Consider the following 10,708-nt stretch of genomic DNA (forward strand, 5'->3'; position numbering starts at 1 on the left):
ATTGTGATGAAATTGTGTGTGTCTGGCTCGTTTCACATGGGAGCTGGAGTTATTTGCCACATCTCAGTTTGCCATCCATTGTTGCATAAGGGAGGTCACAAAGGCTCTCTATTCAACAAGAGTTAACTACATTTCATTCTCTCTTGTCAGAGACAAGCTGACAGAGCAAGCACTTGGCTTCACCAGGATTGTAGGCTTCCCCATCGTGCAGGGTGCCATTGATTGCACACACATGCCAACTGTGCCCTATATTGGAATTGAAAGGGATTCCATTCCCTCAGTGAGCAGCTGATGTGTGACCATAGACTGTGAATCATGCAGGTCAATGCCCAGTATCCTGGCAGTGGTCATGATGCCTTCATTCTGTGGCTGTCCACTGTGCCAGCTACATTTGAGCCATCACGGCAAACCAAAGGGTGGCTACTTGGATAACAGAAAAGAGCAAGGGCGTTGGCAGCATGGCAGTGGTGGCAGGATGAATGATGTCATCCTGCGAGAGAACAACAGGTTCGTGCTACATGGAGCCAAAGCCACTCCCTAAGGCAGCGCCCCAACAATACTAGTAATCTGCTGGAGGACAGATTGTTGGATTGCTAGGAGAGTCTGCAAGACCCTTTGAATGCTGATATCCACAGCCATGATGGCAGCAGTCGGAGCCTGCATGGGAACAAACGTGAATCTCGACATCAGTTTAAGCTTCTAACTCATGTTGGGTGGGAGGTGGTGCTTGGTCCTGCAATGCAAGCTGGGACATTGGCCATCAGATACTGCAACATGGTTGGGTCGATGTGTGTTGATGGAGTTGGCCACCACTTACACGCTGAAGAGGATGGACCCCAACCTTTGCACAAGGCCCTGTGCCACGTTAGTGCTGGACTCCTACATGCTGCTTGATATTGACTGCAGGCTTTCTGGCAGACTTCCCAATGCACAAACATTTCATTGTGCATACCCATCAGCATTCTTTTGTAGCCTACATCCAAGTTCTCACCTGAGTCCACTGCAACCGAGTGGACATCTGCATTTTCCTTGCCTCCTGCCCTGGCCAGCAGCACTCATGCCCGGTGTCTGACCACGTACAGATCCCACAACTTATCTCTCCTCTAGGATATGCACAGTGTCAGTATCTAAGCTGATGGCTGCAAGTGTACAATCAAGTGACGGTGTGTCGTCTTCACTCTCTTGGTTTTCCTCCATCGCCTGGTCAGGTTGCACTTCTTGGTATCCAAACGGAAAAAGGGACAAGGTGAAGGATGTGATGAGGGGAAAGTAAGAGGTGCATGCTTACATTGTCTGCAGCTTGTCTATTAGAGATTCTAGGATGAAGGGGAAATGGGACGTGAGGGTTAGGTATGAGGATTCCATCGTCTGCAATGGTTTCAGCCCCAACACTGACCATGGCCTCAGCAATGGTTTAGATTAGAGATACAGCACTGAAACAGGCCCTTCGGCCCACCGAGACTGTGCCGAGCATCAACCACCCATTTATACTAATCCTACACTAATCCCATATTCCTACCAAACATCCCCACCTGTCCCTACATTTCCCTACCACCTACCTATACTAGTGACAATTTATAATGGCCAATTTACCTATCAACCTGCAAGTCTTTTGGCTTGTGGGAGGAAACCGGAGTACCCGGAGAAAACCCACACAGGCACAGGGAGAACTTGCAAACTCCACACAGGCAGTACCCGGAATCGAACCCGGGTCCCTGGAGCTGTGAGGCTGCGGTGCTAACCACTGCGCCTCTATGCGGCCATTGTTCCACTAATGGCCAACACCATCTCCCCCATGGGTGTGACTATCTCCTCTGGTCAGCACCTACTGCCTTTGGGTTTATGGGACCTTGTGCTGTAAGAGAGGGGGAAATATGTCAGTGACTGTCTTGCAATCTGTTTGGTGATGTAGCTGTCATAGTTGAATAGCTGACTGTGGTTGCAAGCTGTGTGATATGGGTGTGAGAGGGAGGTGAAGCATTAGGAAAGTTAGATCTCAGGCCTGATTGATAGAGATTGTTCGAGGTGAATGATGGGCATGTGGTGATTTGAGCAGTTTCTGAGGCTACTGGTAGAGTATGATATTTGCAGATGCATTCACTGACCTCACATACAAAGGTCATTGACCTTCTTACGGCACTGTATCCAGGTCCTCGAGCTTGACTGCTGCCGTTGACCTCCACGGCTATCTGCTCCTACTGTCTTTAATGCATGTGTCAGGAGGGCCTCCTGACCCCCTGTGGATACAGGGCATCACTTCTCCTTTTCACCTCTTCCAAGACCTCCATGGCAGCACCTGAAAACATTGGAGCCCATCCTTGCCCATGTTTAGCCATTCTTCTGTCTTTCTTGGGTCAGATTCAGTTCCCATAGGACTTCTCCATCTATAATGCACCTTCCCTTTAAGAGGTGCAGGTTAGCTTTAAGTGGGACTAGTAACTTCTTTTTACATACAAAAGTACTTGAGGATAAGGAACTTACAGGGTTGCAGACAAAAAGCAGGATGTGAGACTAAGTATGACTGCTCTTCCTCAGAGCCAGCATAGAGATTCTGGGCTGAATGGCCTCTTCTTATGATTCCATGATGTCAGTGAATAAAGTACAAGTCGATAAGTACCGGGATTGAAAGAACTTCGAGTCTGACCTGACAATCCAAAAGCGAGAGCGGTTTTGACACTGCAGTGTATGTACTGTATTGTTACGGACAGTGGTCAAGGGTGTGGATGGTTCACTCTGTTCACAGTCGTGTTTTGTTTAAAATGGAGTTAGCCCCTGAGTGTTTTACTTGCCAAATAAACAGACATTGATAGGTTTTGTGGTAGGTTTAAAACCAAAGATTAACTATTTATTGAACAATATTCATTCCCTGAAATGTTCACAACACCACTCACGCACACATTCACTCTCATATGCACTCTTGAAGATAAATAGAAGGTAAAGGGTAAGAGCTCAAGGCGTGGTAGGTGTTTGTAGTTTACTGTAAACCTGTTGAATCTTCTAAGTAGTACAGTCTCTTTTAAAGGTGCAGGCCTGGGTTGTTTGTAGTCTTGAACTTGGTGTTGTAGATTTCAGAATGGAGGTGGTGGTCACTTTTAGTTCTCTGCTCCAGTAAGTTGAGGTGTAGAATTAGCAGCCTGGCTTCTTGTTTAGGCTGGATCTTCCTGTGGTTTGCACTGGCTGCATGCAGCAATCATTCAATTAAGCAGGCAGCACAAAGTTGGCTTGCTGCCTGCATTCCATTGAGCAGGAACAGGTTAATCATGCATCACAAGCCCTGTCTGTTTTTGGAGGCTATTCAATTTAGCCCTCTGTCTGTAGGTGACAGCTGGGAATTTAAGAATCAGAGTCTTCGATGGGTTCAGCTCAAATACTCAACTGGCGTTGGTTTCAAAGTTAATCTCAAGCAGACCAGGTACAAGCTAGTGAACAAAACCCTATTTAAACAATGTAAACGGCATGGCTTGTGATTTTTGTATACAAATCTTTTTAATGTTCTTTACTAGCTGTTAGCTACAGCAGTTCATACATTTAATTGTATTCAGAAATCTCTTCAGTATACACAGTGAATTGAGGACATGTTTGTAGGCCCTTTTATTGATACTTACATTGTTTAGAACTGATTATAGTTTTCTACATGTTCATTGTGTTTTGCATATTAGATTGAAATAAAAACCTTGTCTGATTTATTGATGCTGAATTTAAATGTGATTAAGGATCAGTAGAATTTCATATCTACAAACAGAACAAAGAACATAAGAATTAAGAACAGGAGTTAGACCATTCGGCCCCTCCAGCCTGCTCTAGTATTCAGTATGATCATGGCTGATCTTCAGCTTCAAATTGACTTTCCCTCTCGCTTCCCATGTCCCTCGATTCCCTGAGACAAAAATCTGTCTCTCTCAGCCTTAAATATATTCAACCCTCAAGGGTTGAGAATTCCAAAGATTCACCTCTGAGAGAAGAAATTTCTCCTCATCACAGACTTAATTGATGGGCTCCTTATCCTGAGATGAGCCAGTGTTGTAGATTCCCCGACCAGCAGAAACAATCTGTGTCTACCCTATCCAGCCCCTGCAGAATCTTGTATATTTCAATGGGATCACCTCTCATTCTTCTAAAATCCAAACAGTATAGACCCATTTTTCTCAGCCGCTCACCATAGGACCACGCTGTCATCCCAGGGACCGATCTAATGAACCTTCGCTGGACCACCTCCAAGGGAAGTATATCCTTCCTTAAATAAGAAAAGCAAAACTGTGCACAGTACTCCAGATGTGGTCTCACCAAAGCTCTGTACAATTGCAGCAAGACCTCTATTCTTTTACTCCAATCTCCTTGCAATAAAGGCCAACATGCCATTTGCCTTCCTAATTGTTTGCTGTACCTGCATGTTAACTTTGTGTTCCTTGTACAATTATACTTAAATCCCTCTGAACATCAACATTTAGAAGTTTCACATCTTTTAAAAAAATATTCTTACTACCAAAGTGAATAACCTAATTTCCCCATATTATACTCCATCTGCCACCTTGTTGCCCACTCATGTAACCTGCCTATATCTCTTTGCAGCCTTTGTCCTCATCACAGTTTACATTGCCACCTAACTTTGTATCATCAGCAAACTTGATATATTACTCTGTCTCTTTGTCCAAGCCATTAATAAAGATTGTAAATAGCTGAAGACCCAGCACTGATCCTTGTGGCACTCCACTAATTACAGCCTGCCAACTTGAAAATGCCCCATTTCTCCCTACTGTTTCCTGTCTGTTAATCACTCCTCTATCCATACTAATATATTACCCCCAACTCCGTGAGTTCTTATCTAACATATTAACTTTGTGTGGCACCTTATTGAATGCCTTTTGGAAATCCAAGTATACTACATCTACTGGTTCCCCTTTATCTACCCTACTAGTTACATCCTCAGAACCAGCACATCCACTATCTCTGCAGCTACCTCTTTTAGAACCCTAGGGTGTAATCCATCAGGTTCTCCATGGGGATTGGTCAGATTTTAGTCCCTTCGGTCTCTCCAGTACTTTTTCTCTGCTGATATCGATTACCTTAATTTCCTCACTCTGTTTAGCCTCTAGGTTACCCTCTATTTCTGTTATGTAATTTGTTTTTTCTGTGAAAAAAAACACAAAATAATTGTTCAATGTCTCTACCATTTCCCCATGATAATTTCTCCTGTGTCTGCCTCGAAGAGACCAACATTTACTTTAGCTACTTTCCTCCTTTTTATATACTTGTAAAAGCTCTTGCAATCTGTTTTTATACTCCTGGCTAGTTTAATCTCATTCCATTTTTTTCCTTTCTATTAACATTTTGGTGGCCCTTTACTGATTTCCAAAACTCTCCTAATCCTTAGGCTTACTACTGTTCTTTGCAACATTATAAGCCTCTTTTAATCTAATACTATCCTTAGCTTCCTTGGATCTTTCTTGTTGAGTTTTTTTTAATGGAATGTACTTTTGTTGAACATCTTGAATTGTTTCTTTAAATGTTTTGCACTGTTTATTTACTGGCATACTTTTTCACCCAATCAACGTTAGCCAGCTCTCCCCTCATACCTAAGTAATTGGCTTTGTTTAAGTTTAAGATTCATGTTCGGTACTGGAGTATGTTGCTTTCAAAGTTAATATGGAATTCAGTTGTATTATGATCACATTTTCCCAGCAGATCTTTTACTAAGATTACTAATTAACCCTGTCTCATTGCACAATCCTAGATCTACAATAGCTTTATCCCTAGTTGGTTCCACAAAGTATTATTCCAAGAAACTATCATGAAAGCATTCTACAAAGTCATCTTCCAGACCACCTTTGCCAATTTGATTGGTCCAGTCTACAAGAAGATTAAAGTCCCCCACGATTATTACATTGCCTTTGTTACAAGCTCCAATAATTTCTTGTTTAATGCTCTGTCCAATGATATAACTACTGTTAGGGGGCCTATTAACTACTCCCACCAGTGTTTTCGGACCCTTTTTATTCCTAATCTCCACCCATACTGATTTTATTTACCGATCTTCTGAATCAAAATCCTTTCTCACTACTGTCCTTATGTCATCCTTTACTATCAAGATTAGTCCTCCTCCTTTTCCATTCTGGCTGTCTTTTCAAAATGGTGTGGACTCTGGAATATCTATTTCCCAACCTTGGTCACCTTGTAACCATGTCTCTGTATGGCGATTAGATCTAAACCATTTATCTCTTGGTGCCATCATTTCATCCATCTTATTGTAAATACTTTGCACATTCAGATGATGAGCCTTCAATTTTATTTTTTACATGAACTTTATTCATTGATGGATTATTGCCATTAAGTTCTGTCCCACTCTGCTTCTCTTTACCCACATAGCTACACTGTTCTATTGTCCCAACTTTTCTCTTTGGATTTCTAAATCTACCTTCACTTGAACCCACCACCCCCCCACCCCACCCCCCACCCCATTTCTCTGCTGGTAAGGCAGCATCTGTGGAGAGGGAAACAGAGTTGATGGGCTGGATTTTAACAGCCTGATGGAGATGGGATGGGAGGCAGGAGGGATGGTAAAATGGCGGGGGAAGGGAGCCCAATGTCTTCCTGATACCATGGCATAGTACCAGTGCTGGGAACCTCAGCGGCACAGCTGCATTAGGTGCCCAGTTAAGGGCTACCTCCCACTCCTGCTGGCATTTTACTGGTGTCAGGAGGGGCTGCTGCCATGTGGGGAGACCGGCAGGTAGACCCTGGCGACCTCCCAGCAGGTTCCGGTGGTGGCGGGAGGAGCTTCCTCTTTTATGGTTACTCTATGGCCCACCGAGGGGCCACCATCACTTGAAGGTGCTTCCTACTTCTAATCACTGGGGTGTGCCTGCCTGTCTGACCCCGACTCATTACCTTGTCTCTGAGGACACCTCAACATGGAGGTACTCTCAGTAGTGGCCACCTCTAATGGACTGGCAGCTGTGGGGGGTAAGCCGCCCTCCTCAATTGGACAGTGGTCCCTGCAGTGGTTTCTTAATTGGCTGACGCGTGTAAAATGCTGCCCCTGGGTCATGCCACCCACTGGCTAGTCGGCTCCTGCTTTTGGTCCCTGCGGCAGGACATCGTCCCTGGTGATAAAATTCAGCCCAATATATCAGATCAATGACCTTTAATCAGAACTAGAAAAAGTTGATATGTGACAGGTTTGGAGCAAGTACAGAGACAGCGAAAGCAAATGGGGAGAAAGAACAAAAGGGAAAGTCTGTGACAGGGTAGTGGGCAGGAGAGATTAAAAATGACAACTAATTTCCAAAATTGTCTTTTTTAGTTCAGATTTCCTTCATCCACAGTCCTTTGCTTTTGGAAAGAATTTCATCTTTATTTGGGCATGTACCAGAATAGTTTGACGTCAGAGTGCCAGCTGCATTTTCTATCTTTCCCTCTTTCACTCTCTCTCTTTTCTTTCTCTCCCTATATGGCACTTGGGCCATTTCATTTTGAGCAGAACTTCTCATGATCTGGCATTTGATGTAAATATAAATTGATGACAGAAATGGATGGCTTATGCTTTTGAAATCTTAATGCCTAACTGGGACATTGCCACTTCATCCACCCACGCAAATTAGAATACTGAACCAGATATTAATGTGTCTGTAAAGTGATAAAGACACCCATAGTATCCAGGAGAAGGTTGAGATTTACACAGAATAATAACTACCCTGCAGGGAGCTACAGGCATGTAATTTAATTGCAGCAGCAAATAGAAGAACTCCAAGACTGAATTACAAACTTTGACTCACTCCCAGGTATGTCTTTTATACACCGAGAAAAAGTTGATATGTGACAGGTTTGGAGCAAGTACAGAGACAGCGAAAGCAAATGGGGAGAAAGAACAAAAGGGAAAGTCTGTGACAGGGTAGTGGGCAGGAGAGATTAAAAATGACAACAATCACAGCAACTGAAACAACACGGAAGGCAACAGTTACGGGTTATAAGTCCAGATAAATTGGCGTAGAAACTGGGCGCCACGGGTTGCCTTTGTCAGTGGGAGAGGTCATCGCACCTCACTGGACAGCTACCGCCCGCCTCAAACCGGGCAGCCCCTGGTCAATAATGTTCTGTCCCGCCACAGTCTACCTGCTTCAATGGGTGCTTGGAGTTCAGGGTCATTGCCCGAAAAGTGGACTGAAACACCGCACCAAACAACAGGAAAAAAGGAAAGAAGGTACCAGCCCTTCGCTTTGCAAGCTGGAACGTCAGAACTATGTGTCCTGGCCTGTCGGAAGACCTTACACAAATCAACGATTCTCGGAAGACCGCCATCATTAACAACGAGCTCAGTAGACTCAATGTAGACATTGCAGCACTTCAGGAGACACGCCTCCCCGCGAGTGGATCTCTAGCAGAGCAAGACTACACCTTCTTCTGGCAGAGCAGGGATCCTGAAGAACCAAGACAGCATGGAGTGGGCTTCGCCATCAGAAACTCCTTGCTCAGCATGACAGAGCCTCCCTCAAATGGCTCGGAACCCATACTGTCCATTCGACTGCTCACCACCTCTGGCCCAGTACACCTACTCAGCATCTATGCTCCAACACTATGCTCCCCACATGAAGCTAAAGATCAGTTCTACGAGGAACTCCATAACATCATTAGCAGCATCCCCAACACCGAACACCTATTCCTGCTGGGGGACTTTAATGCCAGGGTTGGGGCCGACCATGACTCATGGCCCTCCTGCCTTGGGCGCTATGGCGTTAGAAGGATGAATGAGAACGGGCAGAGACTGCTTGAGTAGTGTACCTATCATAAAACTCTGCATCACCGACTCGTTCTTTCACACTAAACCCTGTCACCAGGTTTCATGGAGGCACCCAAGATCGCGTCGTTGGCACCAGCCAGACCTCATTGTCACAAGGCGAGCCTCCTTAAACAGTGTTCAAATCACACGCAGCTTCCACAGTGCGGACTGCGACACCGACCACTCCCTGGTGTGCAGCAAGGTTAGACTCAGACCAAAGAAGTTGCATCATTCCAAGCAGAAGGGCCACCCGCGCATCAACACGAGCAGAATTTCTCATCCACAGCTGTTACAAAAATTTCTAAATTCACTTGTGTCAGCCCTTCAAAACACTCCCACAGGGGATGCTGAGACCAAGTGGGCCCACATCAGAGACGCCATCTATGAGTCAGCTTTAACCACCTACGGCAAAAGTGCGAGGAGAAATGCAGACTGGTTTCAATCTCATAATGAAGAGCTGGAACCTGTCATAGCTGCTAAGCGCATTGCACTGTTGAACTACAAGAAAGCCCCCAGCGAGTTAACATCCGTAGCACTTAAAGCAGCCAGACGCACTGCACAAAGAACAGCCAGGCGCTGTGCAAACGACTACTGGCAACACCTATGCAGTCATATTCAGCTGGCCTCAGACACCGGAAACATCAGAGGAATGTATGATGGCATTAACAGAGCTCTTGGGCCAACCATCAAGAAGATCGCACCCCCCTCAAATCTAAATCAGGGGACATAATCACTGACCAACGCAAACAAATGGACCGCTGGGTTGAGCACTACCTAGAACTGTACTCCAGGGAGAATGTTGTCACTGAGACTGCCCTCGATGCAGCCCAGTCTCTGCCAGTCATGGATGAGCTGGACATACAGCCAACAAAATCGGAACTCAGTGATGCCATTGATTCTCTAGCCAGCGGAAAAGCCCCTGGGAAGGACGTCATTACCCCTGAAATAATCAAGAGTGCCAAGCCTGCTATACTCTCAGCACTACATGAACTGCTATGCCTGTGCTGGGACGAGGGAGCAGTACCCGAGGACATGCGCGATGCCAATATCATCACCCTCTATAAAAACAAAGGTGACCGCGGTGACTGCAACAACTACCGTGGAATCTCCCTGCTCAGCATAGTGGGGAAAGTCTTTGCTCGAGTCGCTCTAAACAGGCTCCAGAGGCTGGCTGAGCGCGTCTACCCTGAGGCACAGTGTGGCTTTCGTGCAGAGAGATCGACCGTTGACATGCTGTTCTCCCTTCGTCAGATACAGGAGAAATGCCGCGAACAACAGATGCTCCTCTACATTGCTTTCATTAATCTCACCAAAGCCTTTGACCTCGTCAGCAGACGTGGTCTCTTCAGACTACTAGAAAAGATTGGATGCCCACCAAAGCTACTAAGTATCATCACCTCATTCCATGACAATATGAAAGGCACAATTCAACATGGTGGCTCCTCATCAGACCCCTTTACTATCCTGTGTGGCGTGAAACAGGGCTGTGTTCTCGCACCCACACTTTTTGGGATTTTCTTCTCCCTACTGCTTTCACATGCGTTCAAGTCCTCGGAAGAAGGAATTTTCCTCCACACAAGATCAGGGGGCAGGTTGTTCAACCTTGCCTGTCTAAGAGCGAAGTCCAAAGTACGGAAAGTCCTCATCAGAGAACTCCTCTTTGCTGACAAAGCTGCTTTAACATCTCACACTGAAGAGTGCCTGCAGAGTCTCATCGACAGGTTTGCGGCTGCCTGCAATGAATTTGGCCTAACCATCAGCCTCAAGAAAACGAACATCATGGGGCAGGACGTCAGAAATGCTCCATCCATCAATATTGGCGACCACACTCTGGAAGTGGTTCAAGAGTTCACCTACATAGGCTCAACTATCACCAGTAACCTGTCTCTAGATGCAGAAATCAACAAGCGCATGGGAAAGGCTTCCACTGCTATG

This window comes from Heterodontus francisci, chromosome 13 (genome assembly GCF_036365525.1).
Source record: "Heterodontus francisci isolate sHetFra1 chromosome 13, sHetFra1.hap1, whole genome shotgun sequence".
In the NCBI taxonomy this organism is placed as follows: domain Eukaryota; kingdom Metazoa; phylum Chordata; class Chondrichthyes; order Heterodontiformes; family Heterodontidae; genus Heterodontus; species Heterodontus francisci.